This window comes from Hyla sarda, chromosome 4 (genome assembly GCF_029499605.1).
Source record: "Hyla sarda isolate aHylSar1 chromosome 4, aHylSar1.hap1, whole genome shotgun sequence".
Lineage (NCBI taxonomy): Eukaryota > Metazoa > Chordata > Amphibia > Anura > Hylidae > Hyla > Hyla sarda.
The window spans coordinates 168,227,787-168,250,552 of NC_079192.1; the positions used below are offsets into that span (position 1 = coordinate 168,227,787).

General features: G+C 42.8%; 1 protein-coding gene across 1 annotated transcript in view; it reads left to right on the top strand.

Annotated features, from left to right (window-relative positions):
- The first annotated feature begins 3,953 nt into the window (after positions 1 to 3,953).
- CSK (C-terminal Src kinase) overlaps positions 3,954 to 22,766 on the top strand; it is a 111,704-nt gene continuing 92,891 nt past the window's right edge. The window contains exon 1 of the mRNA XM_056572681.1: positions 3,954 to 4,443. The gene's annotated coding sequence lies outside the window, so the exon portion shown is untranslated. The remainder of the gene's footprint in view (positions 4,444 to 22,766) is intronic.

Sequence of the window (22,766 nt, forward strand, 5' to 3'; positions counted from 1 at the left end):
AAAAAAATATTTAGGATTAGTTTTGCTTTCTTTGGCCACCTGTCTCTCATTTTGAATTTTTGCTGTTTTTATTACATTTTTACAGATTTTATTAAGCTCCTTGTACTTTTTAAATGTTATAGCTGACCCATCAGATTTGTATTTTTTGAAGGCAATTTTTTTGTTGTTTATTGCTCTTTTAACATCATGTGTCAGCCATGTAGGATTTAGTTTTAATCGTTTATATTTGTTCCCCTTTGGTATATATTTAGCTATATAGTTATTTAGAGTTGATTTAAAGATGTCCCATTTACCTTCTGTATCAGTATTTGACAACACCTCCCCCCAGTCTATGTCCTGTAGTGCAGCCCTCAGCCCAGGGAAATTTGCCTTTTTAAAGTTATATGTTTTTGCTTTCCCCGCCTGTCTTTGTTTTCTACATTTTAAGTCAAAAGTAAGTATATTGTGGTCGCTATTACCAAGGTTTTCCCGCACAGTTACATTACCAACCAGCTCTGCGTTGTTGGAAATGATCAGATCCAACAAGGCATCACTTCTTGTTGGGTCCTCCACAAACTGGCCCATAAAATTATCCTGCAATAAATTTAGGAATTGTCGCCCCTTTGTAGTTTTAGCCAACCCCGGACCCCAATCTATATCTGGATAGTTAAAATCTCCCATTATTACCACTGTACCTGCCCGGGCGGCCCTCTCTATTTGTTTATGAAGCCGAACTTCTATCTCTTCAGTGATATTAGGGGGTCTGTAGATTACACCAAATACTATTTTTTCAGTATTTCCCTCCTTTTGTAATTCTACCCACAATGATTCCACATCCTCAGAATCATCACACACTATGGCATCGTTCACACTGACTTTCATACCACTTCTTACATACAGACAGACTCCACCACCTTTTCTGTTCATTCTATCCTTGCGAAACAATGTAAACCCCTGCAGATTGACAGCCCAGTCATGCGAGGAGTCCAGCCATGTCTCAGTGACCCCAACTATATCAATATGTTCCTCCAGAATCAAGGCCTCAAGCTCCCCCATTTTATTTGCTAGGCTTCTGGCATTTGTGAACATACACTTTACATTTCCATCCTTTATGTTATTGGGGTTAATGGGATTCAAGGGTGTAAGTTTTATTTTCCTATGAAGCTTATTCCTATTAACTATTCTAACCCCTCCCTCCGCTCCACCCCCAGGTACATTTATAATTCCCACCTCTCTATCTACACTATCTTCCCCCTCTTTGCTGTAGGTTCCCTCCCCCCAAGTCCCTAGTTTAAACACTCCTCCACCCTTCTAGCCATCTTCTCCCCAAGCAAAGCTGCACCCTCCCCATTGAGGTGCAGCCCGTCCCTACGGTAGAGCCGGTAACCGACAGCGAAGTCAGCCCAGTTCTCCATGAACCCAAACCCTTCCTTCCTACACCAGCTTCTGAGCCACTTGTTTACCTCCCTGATCTCCCGCTGCCTCTCTGGTGCGGCTCGTGGTACTGGTAGTATTTCAGAAAAGACTACCTTGGAGGTCCTTGCCTTAAGCTTGCGGCCTAAGTCCCTGAAATCATTTTTAAGGACACTCCACCTACCTCTTACTTTGTCATTGGTGCCAATATGTACCATGACTGCTGGGTCCTCTCCAGCCCCGCCCAACAACCTGTCAACCCGATCCGCGATGTGCCGAACTCGTGCGCCAGGCAGACAACACACTGTTCGGCGATCCCGGTCTTTGTGACAGATTGCCCTGTCTGTCCCCCTAATAATTGAGTCCCCCACCACTAGTACCTGTCTGGCCTGCCCTGTACTCCTCCCTCCCTCCTTACTGGAGCAGACACCGCCCTGGTGGTCAGAGGCGGTATCCTGCTGCAGCTCTGCTAGCTCTGTAATGGCATCCCCCTCATCTGCCAAGCGGGCAAACTTGTTGGGGTGTGCCAGTTCAGGACTAGCCTCCCTGACACTTTTTCCCCTACCCCTCTTTCTAACTGTAACCCAGCTAACTGCCTGACTGTCCTGCAACTCCGTCCCACTGTCCTCCCCCACCTCTATTCCCGAGAGTGCCTGCTCAGTGAGCACGAGACTCCTCTCCATGTTGTTAATGCTTCTCATTGTTGCCAGTCGCCCCTCTAGATGCAGGATCTGGGCTTCCAAACGGACAACTAGCACACATCTCGCACAACAATATGCACCCTCAAACTGCTGTTCAAGGATTGCATACATTGAACAGGATGTACATTGGACTGCATTTTCCAACATGGAGGCCATCTAATTATGGGGATTTCACAAATGTATAGGGCAAAACAGACAGTCAAAATTACACTTAAAATTTTTTGTAGACCTTGTGGGTTCAAAAATTAAAACTCACAGCGATCTCAACCTCCTGCTTTCAAACTCCAGTTTTTGAAACTGCTCTTTCACGCCCCCTCTTACACAGCAACACTCAGAAGAGCAAGCTCTCAATAAGAGTCCCAAGCTAAGATTTATACACCTGTGCCCAATCTACTCCTCCTCCCCCTAGAGGTGGAACAGAGAAAAAAAAAAAAAGGAAAAAGGGTGTTTAAACTCTAACAGTTATCCCACTATGTGCAAAAGAGAAAAACTTACCCAAACTATGAATGTGGCCTATAGGCAGTCGCACCCACTCCACAGATTCACTCCGCACAACAGATAATCACAGTTTTTGAAACTCCTCTTTCACGCCCCCTCTTACACAGCAACACTCAGAAAGAGCAAGCTCTCAATAAGAGTCCCAAGCTAAGATTTATACACCTGTGCCCAATCTACTCCTCCTCCCCCTAGAGGTGGAACAGAGAAAAAAAAAAAAAGGAAAAAGGGTGTTTAAACTCTAACAGTTATCCCACTATGTGCAAAAGAGAAAAACTTACCCAAACTATGAATGTGGCCTATAGGCAGTCGCACCCACTCCACAGATTCACTCCGCACAACAGATAATCACAGTTTTTGAAACTCCTCTTTCACGCCCCCTCTTACACAGCAACACTCAGAAAGAGCAAGCACCCTCCTGTCATCGATGTCCACCCCTCTGTCACCTCTGTCCATCTCCGTCACCGATGTTCACCCCCCCCCCTTTCCACCCTTCTGATCACCCAGCAGTCTACACCTCTCACCCATGTCCATCCCCCCTATTTTTCCCTCTGTCTCTTTGTCAATCCAGTCCACCCCTCTGTCACTCCTGTCCATACCATTTAACTGCTTGTCACCCTTGTCCACCCCTCTGACCCCCTGTCCACCCTCCTGTCATCCATGTCCACTTTGGCCATCCCCTATCCACCCTTTTGTCATCCCTGTCCATCCCTGTGTCACCCATGTTCACCCCCCATTGTCCACCCCTCTGACCACATCCTTGTGACCCATGTTCACCCCTCTGTCCCTTTGTGACCCCCTGTCCAACCCTTGTCACTCCTGTCCACCCCCAACACCTATGTACACCCCTCTTCACCCATGTCACCCCCTAAGCCCCCATCACCCATATACACCCCTCTGCCACCCATGTACACTCCTCTACACCACTGTCACCCATGTACACTCTTCTACACCCATCTGTCACTCCTCTACACCCCATTTCCAAGGGGTGCCCCAAGCTGAAAAAGGTTGGGAAACACTGGTCTACAGTTTGGAGACCAGAGCACTGTCAGCATCTCATTCAGCTGGGTTGCTGACAGATACCACAGAATTTGATGATGGATAAGTGTGAACATAGCCTTAGAGGAAAGCTCAATAGTAGCATGTGACATGAAATAGCCCGTGTATAACACCAGCTCTATACTGAGGACTAGTGCGACCCCACACATCGCTAGTATGAATGGCTCTGAACAGAACAGAATGTTGTAAAATGACTCTAGCCATCTCTTTAGCCTTGTGGTTACTACACCATCCAGCTGCGTCGCCTTAAAATTGCGTCACCTCTCCAGCCAGACGTACAAACGCCTCTGCCATCCACAATGTGGCGGGGAGAGGAGGGGCGGTTCACGCCCTGCACCCCTGCTCTGGCCGCGCAGGCGCGGTTTGGTGGTCGGACCTGGCACCGTTTCCTCTGTCAGGGCCGCGTCTGCAGAGACAACTGAACGGAGGCCTGCCCTCCTCCCTGAGCCTGCTACGGTTCCCATCCCGGGCCGCTCCATACATACGGATACCGCCAGGAAACGCTCCGTGCACGCCCGCTGACACACACGCACACTCTCCTGCCTTCTATTAACCCCTGCCTCCCCGGCCCCGTTATTGGAGAAGTAGCATACATCTCTCGCAGTGGTCCTTGCTCTGCATGCATTGTCCCTGTACTCTCCTGCATGTTGCAGGGCTCCTTGGTGTCAGCCCACCCCTTCCTCTGTGATCCCATCTTGGAGTGCACCCTCCCCGGTCTCTGCCCCTGCCTCACCCACCTTGCTCCCCCACACGTCGCCCCAATTCAATGGGAGATCCTGGACATCTATCCCTCCAGGTAACTGCATGGATGTGTCAGTGAATGACAAGTGCTGTCTGTGTGTGACAAGCCTGCTGGATCTAATGTGTATGTATACACGAACTGTACATATGGTCTGATGTGTATATAGGGTCTGTATATACACGAACTGTACATATGGTCTGATGTGTATGTATATAGGGTCTGTATATACACGAACTGTACATATGGTCTGATGTGTATATAGGGTCTGTATATACACGAACTGTACATATGGTCTGATGTGTATATAGGGTCTGTATATACACGAACTGTACATATGGTCTGATGTGTATATAGGGTCTGTATATACACGAACTGTACATATGGTCTGATGTGTATATAGGGTCTGTATATACACGAACTGTACATATGGTCTGATGTGTATATAGGGTCTGTATATACACGAACTGTACATATGGTCTGATGTGTATGTATATAGGGTCTGTATATACACGAACTGTACATATGGTTTGTATGTATATAGGGTCTGTATATACACGAACTGTACATATGGTTTGTATGTATATAGGGTCTAATGTGTATACAGTATCTGTATATAGGGTCTGTATATACACGAACTGTACATATGGTCTGATGTGTATGTATATAGGGTCTGTATATACACGAACTGTACATATGGTCTGATGTGTATGTATATAGGGTCTGTATATACACGAACTGTACATATGGTCTGATGTGTATATAGGGTCTGTATATACACGAACTGTACATATGGTTTGTGTATGTATATAGGGTCTAATGTGTATAAAGTATCTATGTATAGGGTCTAATGTGTATATGGTACCTGTGTATACAGTATCTGTATATAGGGTCTGTATATAAACTGTACCTAATGGTTTGATGTCTATGTGTGTATACAGTATCTGTGTCTAGGGTCTAATGTGTTTATAGTATGTGTATAGGGTTTAATGTGTATACAGTATCTGTGTATAGGGTCTAATGTGTGTGTGTGTGTGTATAGGGTTTAATGTGTATACAGTATCTGTGTATAGGGTCTAATGTGTATATAGTATCTGTATATAGGGTCTAGTGTGTGTGTGTGTGTGTGTATAGTATCTGTGTATAGGGTCTAGTGTGTGTGTGTAGTATCTGTGTATAGGGTCTAATGTGTATACAGTAGCTGCATGGCATCTGATGTTTGTATACAGAAACTATGGGATCGGATGTATACAATAACTGTGTATGTGTTCGGATGTATACAATTACTGTGTATGGGATAACTGTATGTGATTGGATGTATACAATTACTGTGTATGGGATAACTGTGTATGGGATCGGATGTATACAATTACTGTGTATGGGATAACTGTGTATGGGATCGGATGTATACAATTACTGTGTATGGGATAACTGTATGGGATCGGATGTATACAATTACTGTGTATGGGATAACTGTATGGGATCGGATGTATACAATTACTGTGTATGGGATAACTGTGTATGGGATCGGATGTATACAATTACTGTGTATGGGATAACTGTGTATGGGATCGGATGTATACAATTACTTTGTATGGGATAACTGTGTATGGGATCGGATGTATACAATTACTGTGTATGGGATCTGATGTGTATGTATACAGGAACTGTACATGTATAAATAATCTGATGTATAGTATACAGGAATTGTACTTAGGATGTGAAGTGTATGTATACTGTAACTGTACCTAGGATCTGACCTATAGATCCACTCTATATAGCATTGCCCTTCATGCTGGACTCCTATCTACACATTGTAACATCCCGATGTCAGTGAAGTTTATGTTGTCATGTTACATTACATAGGCCCAGGGCAGATCCTCTGTAGTGTTCCTGCAGACAATGGTGTGAGCCTTTTCTATATCTCTGGCCGGTACTTGTGTGTGTTGACATATAGGTGACAAAGGGCTTGTCCTGATACTAAACGATCACAAAATAATCACATCACAAAATCCTTGAACTGTTTCTTTTAATATAATCCTCTGAACTTGCTGGTGGTTGTGTCTTCATCTGCTTTTTGGCAGAATTAAAAATAGAAAAGTATAAAGTTCTTTATCTCAGAATGCAGCTGAATCTATATGTCTGACAGCAGGCATCCTCATCTCTTTTGGTATTTCTTCTTCTATGGTAATTCTACTTTCACACTGCTGTTGCATCCAGCCCGAAAACAGCCGCTAGGCTCTCTTATTATTTTTTTTTTTTTGCCTTAACGTCTATCGGGACGGGGCTCAACGGGCAGCAACATTTCCCGATGGATCCCATTGACTATAATCGGGTCAGTCGGGCAGCGTTGTTTTTGTAGCGGGAAAAAAAGACATTGCAAGCACTAATGTTTCTCTCGCTATTCTTCCCTCATTCTCTAACATCCGTTGCCTGCCAGGTCACAACGGCAGTGTGAAAGGGGCCTAAATCAGGTTACTAAAGCTTGGTTGTTTTGGAAATTCACTGATCTTTGTTTTGATATTTTTGAAATATATTTACAACAATGGTTTTGATTGTAGAAGATAATTCAGTGTTATAAATCTTGTTCGTGTGTGGTGCTGCTGCCTCATATACCCTGTGATTGAGGGGGTCCGCACTCAGGATGGCCCTTCATGGTTCAGAGAAAAGTGGCATATAAGTGGCACTGGCCTTGGCAGATGAGCCATTCTTGCATACATTGACAACCATGAACATAAATGGTTGATGTGTTATACTAGATTTCCCTGGGTGTTCCAGAAGCCAGACCTGTACTGATCACTGGGCTGGATTCATTTTTCGATGAGGTACTTGGTTATGCTACCCCTTTAAGTGGAAGCATTGTACAGTTTCTTAGGCTCTTCACACCACATTTTCAGGGCCCGTTTTCCAGTGTATTACCCATTGGGGGTCATTTTGATCTGCCCAGCTAGCTTATGTCAAGGTTTACTTTAATATCCTGTATTGAGTATCGCAGCATATAGTACATAAAGTATACTACACTGCATAAACTTAATGTACTTTTGGTTTTTTCTTTTTTAGGGTATGAGCTTTTATACTATACGTTGGGGAATTCTGACATTGACGATGTATGGACACTGCAAGATGCTGTGTTAAAATAGTTTAAGTGACAGCCAAGTAAAGGATTGAGGGCTGTTTCTGTTCCAACCAATGGAACACATTTCTATCAGTCAGAACCAATGTAGTACCATAGACCTAGCCCACTATCCTTAACCATTGTCAATTATGGTGGAGGTTTGTGCCCACATTTAGTAAGCCATCAATTATAGGTTGGTGCAAAGGTCCTTCTTACGACACCCCTGCCGATCAGTTGATCAAATTTGTGTGTGCAAATCTAGCTGCCTTCTTATTTCTTATCAGGCAATAAGAATAAGTCATCAATATATAATTTTTTTTTCAATAAGATATCCTTAGACCACCAGTTTCCCAATGTTTTATTGAATATAAATGTTGTAGTTGCATCTGTTTTTTCCCCTTTATACCACCCTCGAACAGTCTTATTTTTTGGAATTTTTCTAAAATTAAAATTTTTTTTATTTTTAGAAACACATTTAAAATGTATGCATTTCTAACATGGTTTTTCTGAATTTTTTTTTTTTTTTTACTATTTATTACATTTGTGTTTATATTACTAGACTGTATACCACATACTGATGGAATGGTATAGCAACATATACTGCTGTGGATTACACATAATTTACTAGTAATTGTTACTATATACCCTTCGGAATAGGACTAAATGTAGTTACTAGTAGTGGTTCACTGCTCACTGAACTCAAAAGACATGGCACAGGTATACTGCAGTATACATCGGCAAATGGTTTTGTCAGTATGCGGATGGATCTCTGAAATGTAAACTAGTTAGAAGTTGTAAATGTAGCCTAACATGCAGATTTTCTGTTCCTGTAGAGTAGCCAGTAGGGAAAATACCATACACATAGCATGCTATCATGTGGAAAAAAAATAAGGCAGCAAAAGTCCAGAAAATGCCACAAACCAATAGCATTGTTTCAATGACATTTTTTTATATTTTAATATTGACTTTTAGTTAACATTTGGCCACAGTTTCTAGCAAAAAAAAAAGCATACAAAATGCAACATCCTCCTGCATGACCGGTTTGGCAGTGGGTCAGTAATGGTTTGGGGTGGCATTTCTTTGGGAGGCCGCACAGCTCTCCATGTGCTTGCCAGAGGTAGCCTGACTGCCATTAGGTACCGAGATGAGATCCTCAGACCCCTTGTGAGACCATATGCTGGTGCGGTTGGCCCTGGGTTCCCCCTAATGCAAGACAATGCTAGACCTCATGTGGCTGGAGTGTGTCAGCAGTTCCTGCAAGAGGAAGGCATTGATACTATGGACTGGCCCGCCCGTTCCCCAGACCTGAATCCGATTGAGCACATCTGGGACATCATGTCTCGCTCCATCCACCAACGCCACATTATACCACAGACTGTCTAGGAGTTGGCGGATGCTTTAGTCCAGGTCTGGGAGGACATCCCTCAGGAGACCATCCAGCACCTCATCAGGAGCATGCCCAGGTGTTGTAGGGCGGTCATACGGGCACGTGGAGGCCGCACACACCACTGAGCCTAATTTTGACTTGTTTTAAGGACATTACATCAAAGTTGGATCAGCCTGTAGTGTGGTTTTCCACTTTGATTTTGAGTGTGACTCCATATCCAGACCTCCATGGGTTGATAAATTTGATTTCTATTGATAATTTTTGTGTGATTTTGTTGTCAGCACATTCAACTATGTAAAGATGAAAGGATTTCATACGATTAGTTCATTCATTCAGATCTAGGATGTGTTATCTTAGTGTTCCCTTTAGTTTTTTTAAGCAGTGTATTTGGGTCTCTCTTATGGCTGTGAATCTTGGCCTGAACCTCGAATCTAATGACCCGAAGTTAGGTCGAGATGTGTGGCTGTAATACAGACGCATAATTCCACCTATTACTCTTGTGGGAGACCACCCTAAGGAAATGTGCACATAGCATACTTCTCAAAAGATGGGGGAAATATACAGAAATTGTAAGGGTAGATTTCTGCTATGCATTTTGGATGTGGATTGGCCCAATTCAATTCACTGATTCCTGTATATTTAAAAATATTTGTTTCTGCAGCTAATGTGTGGATTTCTGCAAACTCAGTTGAATAGGACCATTGCAGATATTTCTGAAACAAATCTGTTGTAATGTGAGGACAGTGATGTGTGAATAGGCCCTTACATTCAGTGACTTGAGGAGTTAGACCTTCAGATTTAGTGAGCCTAAAGCATATTGCCAAACTCATGTCGTATGATAAATATGGCACATATTTAAATATTGTTGTCTAACTTTATAACATGTATTGATTGGCTTAATTTTTGCCAAAATTAGTTACCAGTTTGATGCACGTCTTTCAGTAAAAGGCTGCCCCTTTTGCTGGTAATCCACACCCCTTGTCAAGTGCGGTGTACACATCAATGTTGGAGGTCCTATCGGGATAATTTCATTAACAGGACCTGATACTGAGATATATAATATTTTTTTAAATTTTTTTTCTCTGGTCCGATCCTGCCAAATAAACAGAAACCAGACAGACCCCATGAAGTCAGTAAGATCTGTGTCCATTGTGCAACGGACCATCCAGATCAGTGATGGAGGCCCAAAACTGAGCCTCTGATGTAAATGTGAATGAGGCTAAAACTTTTAAGAAATGTGATGTAAGGCATGTGCAAGGTTTTTGGTGCAAGCAGGGAAGTTACGCCAATTCTGTAACTCAGTTATGCAAAATCTGAAGCGCTGCAAGCCACGATGTTTAAGTAGCTTACAGAGTTTTCACAATTCCTATTAAATCAATGTGAGTTATGGAATTGGCGTAACTTCCATGCTTCGGCTGATTTCGGCTTTTCCGAACACGTCTGTCTGCTGCAAACAGGCCAAGGGGGAAAAGCTGAAAGTTACCAGGTGGGGCAACCCCCTAAACTCCCTCCCGCACTTTGGTACAGATCCCTTATTAACTTCCTACCTAATCTTACTTACAGATGGTCTTTTCCACAGATGAATTGAACAAATTGTTAGTTGCAGCCCTAGTGTAGGCAGGTAATCCCGGCCGGCCTTTTCTGGGGCTATGCTCAGCAAGATGTAGTTTCTGGTATAGGATATCAATATGATGGTCCTCATGCATGAAACCTGGTGTAACAAAAAGGTCAGCAATACCAAGGATTTCAGCATTTTTTGGTTGAAACTTTTGTGGGAGATGCTTTGTGTTCCTCCAATATTTGTATGGCACTCCTCTGTATTGTCTGTGAGCAAATATTACATTCATCTTTATTTGAAAGATTTTGGAATTCCGGTTGATTTATCTTTATTGCGGTGACCATTGAGACCTTATAGCAGTGTACACAAGCTATGCCATTTGTCCTTGTGCTCGGATCTATTGTGAACATTATCAGGTATCCCGTTGTGTAGTAATGTTTGCTCCCTCTGTAGGAAACATTAGCACTTTGTGTTATCCTATCGCCAGTAATTTTGGAATCCTTACATAGGTTACGTTATATTGCACCTTCTTATATTCTCACTATGGTATAGCAGTGGAGAGAGGCTTGTGGGAGTGATGTGTCTATACATGCATGTAGTTTGTATTTTAGTGGAATGGATCTTATTACTGTGTCCCTCACCATAGACACACCCTGAGCTCTACCCCCCCCCCCCCCCCCTCCCCTATTATTTTTAATGTAATGTTCACAATTCCTTAAAGATTTAGTGTGTGTGCTGATACACATCACTTAAGTATCCCCAAGATGGAGACAGAAAGCCCCCTATGTTGCCTGGGGCAGCCCTTTTCAGCCTTGCTTCATGCGATTACCACAATGGCAGGGCAGTGTCTCATCTTGAGAAAGGGGGAGGTCTGTGGCTGTCGGTGTGTGCTCCCCGGGGATGTGTATGTCACTCACTAGTCAGCTACTTTCTGAAATTCCAGCTGTCCAGCTTGGTAAAGGCTAGAAAGGCTGTAATTTTTGTTATTTTTGCCTCACAGTAACTCTGTGCATCTTTTTTCTATTAACTTTTATTATGCGCTGCAATATTTCTTAGCATGTGTTTACCATCCCGAGCCATGCAATGTTGTTTGTTTTTGGTGCTTTATATAGCACAGTCATAGTCTATAGTCAACATCATCAGTTTTTCCGTCAAGCAGTTTACAATCTACCGTAATTTCCCCTAGATCTCTCCACTCCCACTAGGGCCAGTCTCATAGTAAGTCTTTGTAAACCTCCTTCACCCTAAGCTGGTTGGCCGCTTAAATCTATTTAAAAGTTGTAGACCACACCCACTCCCAGTTAACCATAACGCTTTTTGTTTTCAACAATTTTCAAAACTGACAGTGGAGAGAGCAGGTGTAAATTTTTGCAAGAAGAGGTCATGCTCAATAATATTTCAGGCTCAATGGGGGAGATCTATCAACCCTTGTGCAGAGGAACAATGGAGCAGTGGCCCAAAACGATTCCAGTCAGACCAATCAGATTGCTTCTTTCATTTTTAAAGGAACTCTTGTCAGTGCTTGAACGTGATCTGAGCTGCTGAGTGTGTTATAGCTGCTTGTACAGTAAAGGGAATAATATTTTTCTGCATCTTGCCCGATCCTGTTCTCTATGCACTGGCTGGAGCTATATAAATATAAAACTTTGAAGTAAATTTGTCATCAGCACCACCTGCACTAACCTATAGACAGGTAGTGCAGGTGACACTGATGACAACCATACTTACCTGTTCCCGTTCCATGCTCTGATTCTCCTGCTATCTTCTGCCGATTTAGTTCTGGGCTGACTTGGAGAATGGGTGGAGCTACCTGACGTCACTGCTGCTGCTTCTCTGCTGGGTCCTACTGCTAGCAAACAGCAGCGGTGATGTCAGGAAACTGAACAAGAACAACAGAGGAAGATAGAAGGAGAAACTGAGCTTGGGACTGGATCAGGTAAGTATGGTTGCTATCATTGTCACCTGCACTACCTGTCTGTACCGGCAGTTTGGTGCAGCTGATGCTGATGCTGATGACAGATTTCCCTTAAATATGCACACAGCAGGTCACAGTAAGCCGGGCAAACATGACACAGTATAATTACCAAGATCCTCAAAGGGTCTACAGAAGGTTAATAAATACGTAACTGGGCTTGGGGGGGGGGGGGGGGGGGGGGAATAAACATGCAAAAAGTATATGATCAGCCCCCTCAGCTATCTATAGGTAGCACCAGGTCAATTTCTAGTGACCACAGGTCGTCCTTATGTCTTACATAGTGCCCTTTGAAATGTATAGTGTAATAGAAGGGCAGGCCATGATCATCACTGTAGTTGTGAGATGAGGGTCGTGAACAGAGGATCTTCCCCATATGATTTGGACAACCTCTTCTATACTGGAGTTATTTTGAAATAAAGTATCATAAGGCTGACCACACATGCATTTTTGGTCAGGTTTTAAGCCAAGTGTGGATCATAAGGAAGAACGTGTTCTTCTCGTTTGTATCTACTACTGTGTTTTATCTACAAACGTGTACGGATACAGCATTTGTGGCAAGCGTGGATCCAAAAGAGAAGAGAATTATCATTTCCTTTTTATTACCAGTTATATATCTGCAATAATTTTTATTTGTAAGTTAAAGGTAGGGTTTATTTAATGAATTTATTTATTGCTGTATTGATATGCCCAGTCCGATATGTTAGGAAATGTTATGCATTGTGTTATTGTGGCGGCATCTTGATCCCTATGGTTTCCATTCAGATCATTTAGCTGAGTGCAGACTTCTGTTTATGGCAGTCTTTACACTGCCTGTGGAGCATCAATCGGCTTTATCAGTAGAAGACAAGTGGAGCATTTGCCCATAGTACCTGCCAGATTCCAGCTCTTATCTTTCTGGGATACTTTTACATTGGAAGCCGAAACCTGACCGGTTGCTATTCCTTGCACTAGGTTTGGTTAATCTCTTTCAGATTGTTAGAAAACAGGCTGTGTAGCCAGCTGGTGAGTGGCTGAAATACTGACATCTGAATCTATTTATAAAGGGAAACCAGTCCAAGAACAGTATGTTAAAGGAGTCATCCATGCTAGGATGGACCAGTGTTTCCCAACCAGGGTGCCTCCAGCTATTGCAAAACTACAACTCCCAGCATGCCCGGACAGCCAAAGGCTGTCCGGGCATGCTGGAAGTTGTAGTTTTTCAAAACTGGAGGCACACTGGTTGGGAAACACTGGGATAGACCATCATCTAAAACCATTGGGACTTTGACTCCCAGCACTTTTGCCAATAACCTGTTTCAAGGGCCGTGATGCTCATGTAAGTGCTGGGGCATCCTCCATGTTTATATCAGATTAACAAAGGTTTGTACTTTGCAAAGGCACCTTAAAGGGGTACTCCGGGGAAAACCTTTTTACTTTTAAATCAACTTGTGGCAGAAAGTTAAACATATTTGTAAATTACTTCTATTAAAAAAATCTTAATCCTTCCTGTACTTATTAGCTGCTGAATACTACAGCGGAAATTCTTTTCTTTTTGGAATGCCCTCTGATGACATCACGAGCACAGTTCTCTCTGCTGACGTTATTATAATAATAATAATGCTTTATTTATTGTTGTCCTTAGTGGGATTTGAACCTAAGTCCCCAGCACTGCAAGGCAGCAGTGCTAACCACTGAGCCACCATGCTGCCTTTAGCATACATCTGCTATGCATGGTTGCTAAAATGGACAGAGATGTCAGCAGAGAGCACTGTGCTCATGATGTCATCAGTGTTCCAAAAAGAAAGGAATTTCCTCTGTAGTATTCAGCAGCTAGTAAGTACTGGAAGGATTAAGATTTTTTAACAGAAGTAATTTACAAATATGTTAAACTTTCTGCCACCAGTTGATTTAAAAGAAAAAAGGTTTTCACCGGAGTACCCCTTTAATACAATAAAACAGGTAAGTATGAATGTACACTGTGCCGCACTATACTGCACTTGGACTGTGTTCACATCTGTCTGGACAATTCGGAGCAGCTTCCATACTAGACAACAGCGCTTTTCTTCCTATTTGATGGATACCAATAGGGAACACCCTGGAGCCTAGCATGAGTCGCTGGTTCTTCTGCTCCATGTGGTGATGGATCCGACACGTAGGTGTGAATTTGCCTTTTGGGATTTGGATGGCTTTTTATGAAGATTTCAGCTGCTGTTTGTGTTTACACGCTCCTACCAGGGTAGAGGAGTGTAATGCAACATAATATTCCCTCTCAGGCCATAGATTTAAATTTTTTTTAAAGAAATTAATGAATGAACAATTGGAAAGGACGGAAGGGGATGTAAGAGGAAGTAAAGAAATCACCTTGTTCTGCGAACTGGGCAGAACATGGATACAAAACAGGAACAAACTAATGCGATTACCAGGCCTAATACTTCCCATGAATAGCTGCAGTAGGGGAAATATCCATGCATAACTGTAATATGACAGAAATGGGATTGATCACATGATAGCATTTGTGCATGTTCCTCTTTGCAGGTAAGTAGGTGTAATGATGGTGCTTTTGATGCTTGTAACAATGACCATACTATTGTGCAGGCACCCAAGGATTGGAGACTAGAACTTGTACTGAGAAGCGCTTTATGGAAAGCCTTTCTTGTGCTGTAAAACATCAGACGTAGTCATTCACACCCTACTGTGCTGCGCGCTGACTGTAGCAACCTTTTAATAGTATAGACTAAATATGTCACTGGTATAGGTGGGCCTCCAACTGACAGGTTTTAGGTATGCGACAAACAAAAGGTAGTTATATAGAGCAAGGTGTGGGCCCTGAAAAGTAGGCCATATTATGAGAACACCGGTGCCTTAGAGGCACTGAACAGTCTATATTTGATACTTAAAGAAATGTGTTAAACCCAAGGACCATAGATTATAAAAAATAAATGTCATAACCGGAAATTATTATTCACAACGTAAGCGTGTCTACTTGGCATACATTTAAAAAAAAAAAAAGAGGAAACAATGGGGGGAATTCGTCAAGAGGGGTGTAGGTGAACGTCTTTTTACACCTTTAATTTGTGTGGCGGAAACTGATCATGCACCAAATGTATTAAATGGTGCAGGACATGTGATCAATATTGTGCTGATCCCATTTATTACTTTAGTACTCCACTTTGTATGAAGCCCCTCTGCAGATTTTTAACCCATGCAGCAAAATGGGACTTTTTAATAATGCTGTCCACAGCCAGTTTTGTAAGCCAAGCCACGGCTGGTGTAGATTTGTGACAAAATGAGGGCTTTGCGACAATCAAACCTAAATTCCTGGTCACTGCAAAAAATCAACCAGACTATGGCATAGCTCCGCAATTTGTGAACAAGCTTTTAAAGCAAAAGTCATAATGAAAAGTCTGTAAACAGCATCTGAGGCAAACTGGGCAACAAATTTAGACCACCAAAGCAGCCTAAAAGCAATGATAAATTCCCACCATTACATTTAGTTTAGATAAAAAAAAAAAAAAAAGGCTATCTGTCCATAGCTTTTAAAGGGAGTATGTCAGCCTATTTTTACACAGTTGAAACTGCATGTAAAAATGTCATACAATAGGTGGTAAAACTTTTTCCAAGTGTGCAGGAGACAGGGCCGGGCTGCTTAAAGGGCTTTTTCACTAAAATTGTTTGTTAAATAGCCACAGAATAGGTGATAAATATGTGATCATTGTGTGTCTGACCACTGGGACCCCCAGTGATCTCAAGAACAGCTGTCCCTGGAGGAATAGAGTTGTAGTGTGCTTACGTGACTCACTACTCCACATATCCACAGGCCATTTTTGAGGGCTGCTGTTCTTAAATTGCTAGGAATCCGCAATGATCAAGTTTTTTTTAAGTACAAAGCAATAATAAAGAATGCATTTAAAGGTGTGCAAAGCCTTTAAAATATATGGGGGGAGTTTATCATTGGATATAGACTAAATATTTTTCCTCTTAATTTGTTAGTCTACTTGAAAAGTCGTTAAAAAGTAACTATTTTCCCATGATTGTGTAGGTATATCAAAATAAAGTAGTTTTTCTGCAGGAATCATGAATTTATCATGTGCGACTTTTGGTAAAAAGTCGTAAAGCCCTTGTGCCAAAGTTACTTCAGCCCTGGCCCTTACAATACTGGCTGTAGACAGCATTAGAAAAAGTCACAGAGGTGGAACCATACAAAGTGGTACAATGAAGTGGAATTTAAAGGGGTATTCCAGGCAAAACCTTTTTTCTATATATCAACTGGCTCCGGAAAGTTAAACAGATTTGTAAATTACTTCTATTAAAAAATCTTAATCCTTCCAATAGTTATTAGCTTCTGAAGTTTTCTGTCGAACTGCTCAATGATGATGTCACGTCCCAGGAGCTGTGCATGATGGGAGAATATCCCCATAGGAACTGCACAGCTCCCGGGACGTGAGTCATCAGAGAGCAGTTAGACAGAATACAACAACTCAACTTCAGAAGCTAATAACTATTGGAAGGATTAAGATTTTTTAATAGAAGTAATTTACAAATCTGTTTAACTTTCCGGAGCCAGTTGAGATATATATAGATATATATATATATATATATATATATAATATATATATAGTTTTGGCCTGGAATACCCCTTTAAGACAAATGTGACCATATTTATCACCAGTCCTGCAACATTAAAAAAATTTTGGTGCATCCACACAATGGGGGAAATTTATTAAAACCTGTCCAGAGGAAAAGCTGCTGAGTTGCCCATAGCAACCAATCAGATTGCTTCTTTCATTTTTAATGAACAATGAAGGAAGATATCTGATTGGTTGCTATGGGCAACTCAGCAACTTTTCCTTTGGACAGGTTTTGATAAATCTCCCCCAATACCACCAGACAAATTAAGTGTAGAAAAATTGCTGACCTACACCACTCTTGAAAAATTCTAAATATTTGTTTACTAAATGCAAAATTAAGCCACTTTCTATTTAGTTTTCATTAAATGTTTCCTACCATTTATCTGTTGCTTTCCAGACTACATACACACCAGGAGAGAAACCTTGTATAACAGCTTATCCAAGCTGGCAAGTGATGAATGAAAAGAAGGCAGTATACAGAGGAGAATCACGGAGCATTGTGACGTCACGGCCCCGCCCATGTGTGACGTCACGCTCTGCCCCCTCAATGCAAGCCTATGGGAGGGGGCGTGACAGCTGTGCAGTCCCCCTCCCATAGGCTTGCATTGAGGAGGCGGAGCGTGACCTCATACAGGGCCGTGACGTCACAATGCTCCGGCCCCGTGATCACCAGTAATCCGACCCGAAGCAAACATGCTCCGGGGACTGATTGTAATGGGGTGCTGCGTCACGGGGGTCCCCAGCGGGGTCTCCAACCCACCATGTAACCAGGTGTATGGCAAACAGGCAAGTGAGTGCCTTTAAAGTACTAACCCTGACCCTGTGTAATAGGGCCAGTGATCACTCACTTTGTTTTGACCTGTCAAAAATCTGTTGCTCATTGGCTTCATATCACCTTGTGTAAATGCTTCTTTGGCTCACAATTATCTCTCCTGACCTCCCCATACATATGAACATTTTGCAAGGCCGAACAATCATGTTTTCCTATGAAAGGGAAGGGTAACCTTACTCGGACAGATCTGGTGTTGGCTTATTTCTCCCAAAACAATTGGGTGGTAAAAATCCAACATGTCTGTCCCTTCTCTCCATTGACATCATCTGTCTGCACAGTTGTTGAGCCTTGTAATAGGCTTTGTAAAAAAAAGTGCTGTTCTATGAGATTGGCGCACCTTGGCCCATTTAATAAGGCCCTCATTCTCTACATTTTAAGTCTACTTTTGGTGCCATGAATTTCACATAATCCCCCTGATGGGGTCATCTTTGGGTGTTATTTTTAGAAGTAATTTTTTTGTTGTATGCAAAGAACCTTTGTACTGAAAGAAGCAGTTCCTCTTTTCTTCTCTATAATTTGCATCTAAAGGTTCTCACCATCCAGCCCCTACTTCCTCCTGCGCTGCTACCCTTGATGTTCAATGGCGAGAAATACCAGAGGACACCTCCTGTGTCTGCCTGTACAGTTAGAGGACCCACCTAGGTTTCTTTACACTGCTGTCAGATATGAGGTTTCATTTTCCTGGTATTGTTACAAAAAGTGCACACATTTTTCTCTTGATGCTTTTGTAAGTTAATTTTTTTTTTTGGTAAGATGAATTTTAGAAAAAAATCTAATCATCAAATATGAACATTCACTAAGGGTTAACTGTTTAGTTTTGGCTGTCAGATCTGGAGGACTGCAGCCGCCCATTGAAAAAAATAAATGATCATTCGATGGACAGCTAGTGATGCTATTTTGTGCATTATGCTTTATGGTAAACTAGTGCTGATAAAGTAGACCCCCAGGTGACATTAACAAGTCATGGGGTCTCCAATTAAGAAGACTCCTGCATCCAGGCTTTGTAGTGGGGACAGTCTTTTACACTTTGAATTAGGGCTGGGCGGTATACCAGTTCATACCGAATACCGAAATTTTTGGGCTGCACGATATGAATTTTAGCCTATACCGCAATACCGGTTGGGCCCCTCCCCCTTGGGAATGAATTATCAGCTCAGCGCAGCGCTGTCCCCACATTGGGGAACTAATCATATGTGACCCACCAGCGCTGTTCTGCCCCCCCAATGAATTATCAGCCCAGCCAGCGGGGTACTACTCACAGGTGTCAAGCACTGCCCTCCTCCTCTTTGTTGCAGGCCGACACCGGCGCTGGAACTCTGTACTGTACGCCAGTGGTCTCCAACCTGTGGACCTCCAGATGTTGTAAAACTACAATTCCCAGCATGCTGTCCGGGCATGCTGGGAGTTGTAGTTTTGCAACAGCTGGAGGTCCGCAGGTTGGAGACCACTGCTGTACGCTGTATCCCTATGCCAGCTTCAAAAGATAAAGAAAATAAACTTTTAACTCGCCTACGTCGGCGCTGGAACGCCGGACAGCCGTCAGCCTATCACCGGCCGCAGCGATGTCCCGCCACGGCCGGTGATAGGCTGAGCCCACTGTCATGTAAGAAGCCGGCTTCTTACACGACAGTGGGCTCAGCCTATCACTGGACGGGGCGTGACATCGCTGCTGCCGGTGATAGGCTGACGGCTGTCCTCCCCCGTCCGGCCGAGGTGGGTGAGTTAAAAGTTTTTCTGTATCTTTTGCAGCCCAGGCATAGGTATACAGCGCACAGCAGTGGTCTCCAACCTGCGGACCTCCAGTTGTTGCAAAACTACAACTCCCAGCATGCCCGGACAGCCGTTGGCTGTCCGGGCATGCTGGGAGTTGTAGTTTTGCAACAACTGGAGGTCCGCAGGTTGGAGACCACTGGTGTACATTGAGTTCCATCGCCGGCAGCCCCCAACAAAGAGGAGGAGGGCAGTGCTTGACCTCTGTGAGTAGTACCCCGCTGGTCTGATCATTAATTGGGGGGAGCAGAACAGTGCTGGCGGGTCAGATGATTTGGGGGGGGGGGGGGGGGAGAAAATACAGTTATATACCGTGGAACCGCCGTAAGTTAAAACAAATACCGTGATACACATACTTGGTCATACCGCCCAGCCCTACTTTGAATACAAGAATGCCTGGCGATAAACTTATTTTTGCATCTTCTGTGTAAAAAGTATGGCTATGAGCACAGGATGCTGAGCAGACAGACAGACAACTATGTTTTCACTCGCTGAGCTGTGACAATGACACGCTGTGTTCTGTTCTCTCAACCAGAAGCCTGCTAGATTGTCTGTGTACTGTGACTAAGAATGGAAATATGACACTGTTCAGATCCTCACCATTGAACATTTGTGGGTTTTTATGGTGGATTTAATTCCTTTCACTACTTTGCAGTCTAAATTACATGTCTTGTTTCACTTGTTCTCTCCACCTGTTATCCAGTCTAACAACCTTTGAAGACTATGTGTAGTCCAATGCTCACTTATCTGTGGTCATGGTTTTGCCCCCTGTGAATTGCCTACTCTTTTTATTCATTCTGAATTCACCATGGGGCATATTTACAGACTGGTCCGCTGTGTCCTGTCCAGTGATCACTATTGGCATAAGATAATCAGATTTTTCATTTGAACCCACATTCGGCATACAATACCGCATGCAGTGCCAACCTGCACTACCTCCAATTGGTATTAAAATCGGCTAAGCCGCTAGTAAATGAATGCATAACAATTGGGGCTGTAGGACTAAAGCTCATATACTTAGTGGATGTCTTTTGGCAACTCTTTGCAGCACGCTGTAAAGCTATATGTAGTACTACACTGCTTTCTATCTGTACTACATGCTGCCCTTTACCTGTCCAAGAATAAGCTACTCTTGTGGACACCGGGGGGGGGGGGGGGGGGGGGGGGGATTCATCAATCTATATAGAGTCATTTTAGGTGTATTTTCCTGCGTTCTTTTTGTGCGTCTTTTTTGGTGGAACTTTTTCTTAAGATGTCACCCTTCAGGTATACCGTAGAGCCGTTTTTCTGGTAGACATGAATTTATTAACTGACTTAATAATTAACTGAAATAATTGACTTTAATAGGAGCTTTAGTGTATAACTGTATGGAAAAGCAGTGACATGCCACTTTTTCCTGTGTAATTCTCCATCTTCCATTGAAGTCATCAGGAGCCTAGAGACACACTGCAAGACTTTATATGTGGATATCGGCACGGTTATAAGCCACATGAACATGCCCGGATACATAGAAATGCGATTTTTAAATAGGAACTACAGTTCACTGACATAAGGAAAAAAATCTACATGAACTTTATGACATGCTGTAGATTAGTAGTTCCTGATTTGCTGCAGGTTTCCCATAGTAGAAAAATGCAGAAACCTAAAAATTTGTAATTTGGTCACTACTGGGTCAGAATTTGGCTAGAACCTGAAAAAGGTACAATTCATTTCATTAGTTTTTCCTCTGTGTCAGTTCCACTACTTGTTTTGCCTTAAAATACTGGCCAAAATTCTACATGTGAACACCACCAAAGGCTTTCTTCACACTGCCATATTAAGATACCGTTCTTAGATCTGACCGATGTAATATGGCAATATGAGAGGATGTTTTTATTAGTATAGGGATTTATTTATATATATATAATTTGTGTGATGGGGTAAGTAAATCAAAGCTGTATGTGATATGTTTTGTAGAATAGAATTATCTAGAAAATCATAGGATGTTAAGTTTCCCATAGACAAATTCTAGCTTTGAAAGGACTTATGTGGAGTAAATCAGTGAGAAGATGACCATGTGCACATGTTCAGGTTATGTATTAGTGACAATAGAAACTTTTATAGATGGCCAGAGAAAACAAACCACAAAATTGCTCTGAATAAAATGACTAGACCTGTTGGTTGCTGAAGGTGAATGTCTTTTGTGAAAGTAATATGTGGCTTCCTGTTTTTAACGTGTTTATTTCAGAAAAATCAGGGCGACTTTTTTCTTTTTTGTAGCGTGCATGAATTTGGTAAAGCAAAAATTGTTTAAAGTTGCATCAAAGTTAAATGTAAAAAAAAAATGTAAGGGGTACTCCAGACAATTTATCATATATGCCCGGGCTGCCACCAGTAAAATAATAAAATAAATTTACCTTCTGCAATTATCAGTCTCTTGTCTCCGGCCCTGGTCTTCCTTCTGGTTTTGGGAGGCTGAGCGCTAGTGTCATTTAACTGGCCTGGGTCTGGCCTTCTTCCTGGTGCCCAGGACTATTACATCACATTACCCCTTAGCCTATAACTGGCGGGCTGCAGATGGTGATAAGCTGACCCGCAGTGTGACATGTCGGACCACAAAACCAGGAAGAAGACCAAAGCCGAAGGACTGGAGACTGATATCAGCAGCATCCCCTATTGGGGGAGGATAGGGGATAAGTGTCTAATTGCAGGGGGGGGGTCCAATCGGTGGGACACCCTGCAGTCTCCTGTACAGCACCCCAGCAGTCTCCAGGAACTGGGCATGTCAACTCCTGCATGAAGCCATGGCTGACATGTTTCTCTATGGGAGAGCCGGAGATATCCGAACGTTTTATCTCCAGCTCTTCCATAGAGATATCTGGAAGGAGCATGTTGGCCACTGCTTTTTGCGGGGGTTGACATGCTCAGTTCCTGTGGACTGCCGGGGTGCCGTGCAGGAGATCGTGAGGGGTCCCAATGATAGGATAGGGGATAAGTGTTTCTGCACCGGAGTACTCCTTTAACGTGTCAAAACTAATTTGGTATGAATGACTATGCATGTAAGACTGTTGTCTGTACTCTATGCCACCTCATGGCTAGGGCACACATCAATAATCTGGGCAAATGAAATGGCACATGTCATTTAAGACTTTGCTAA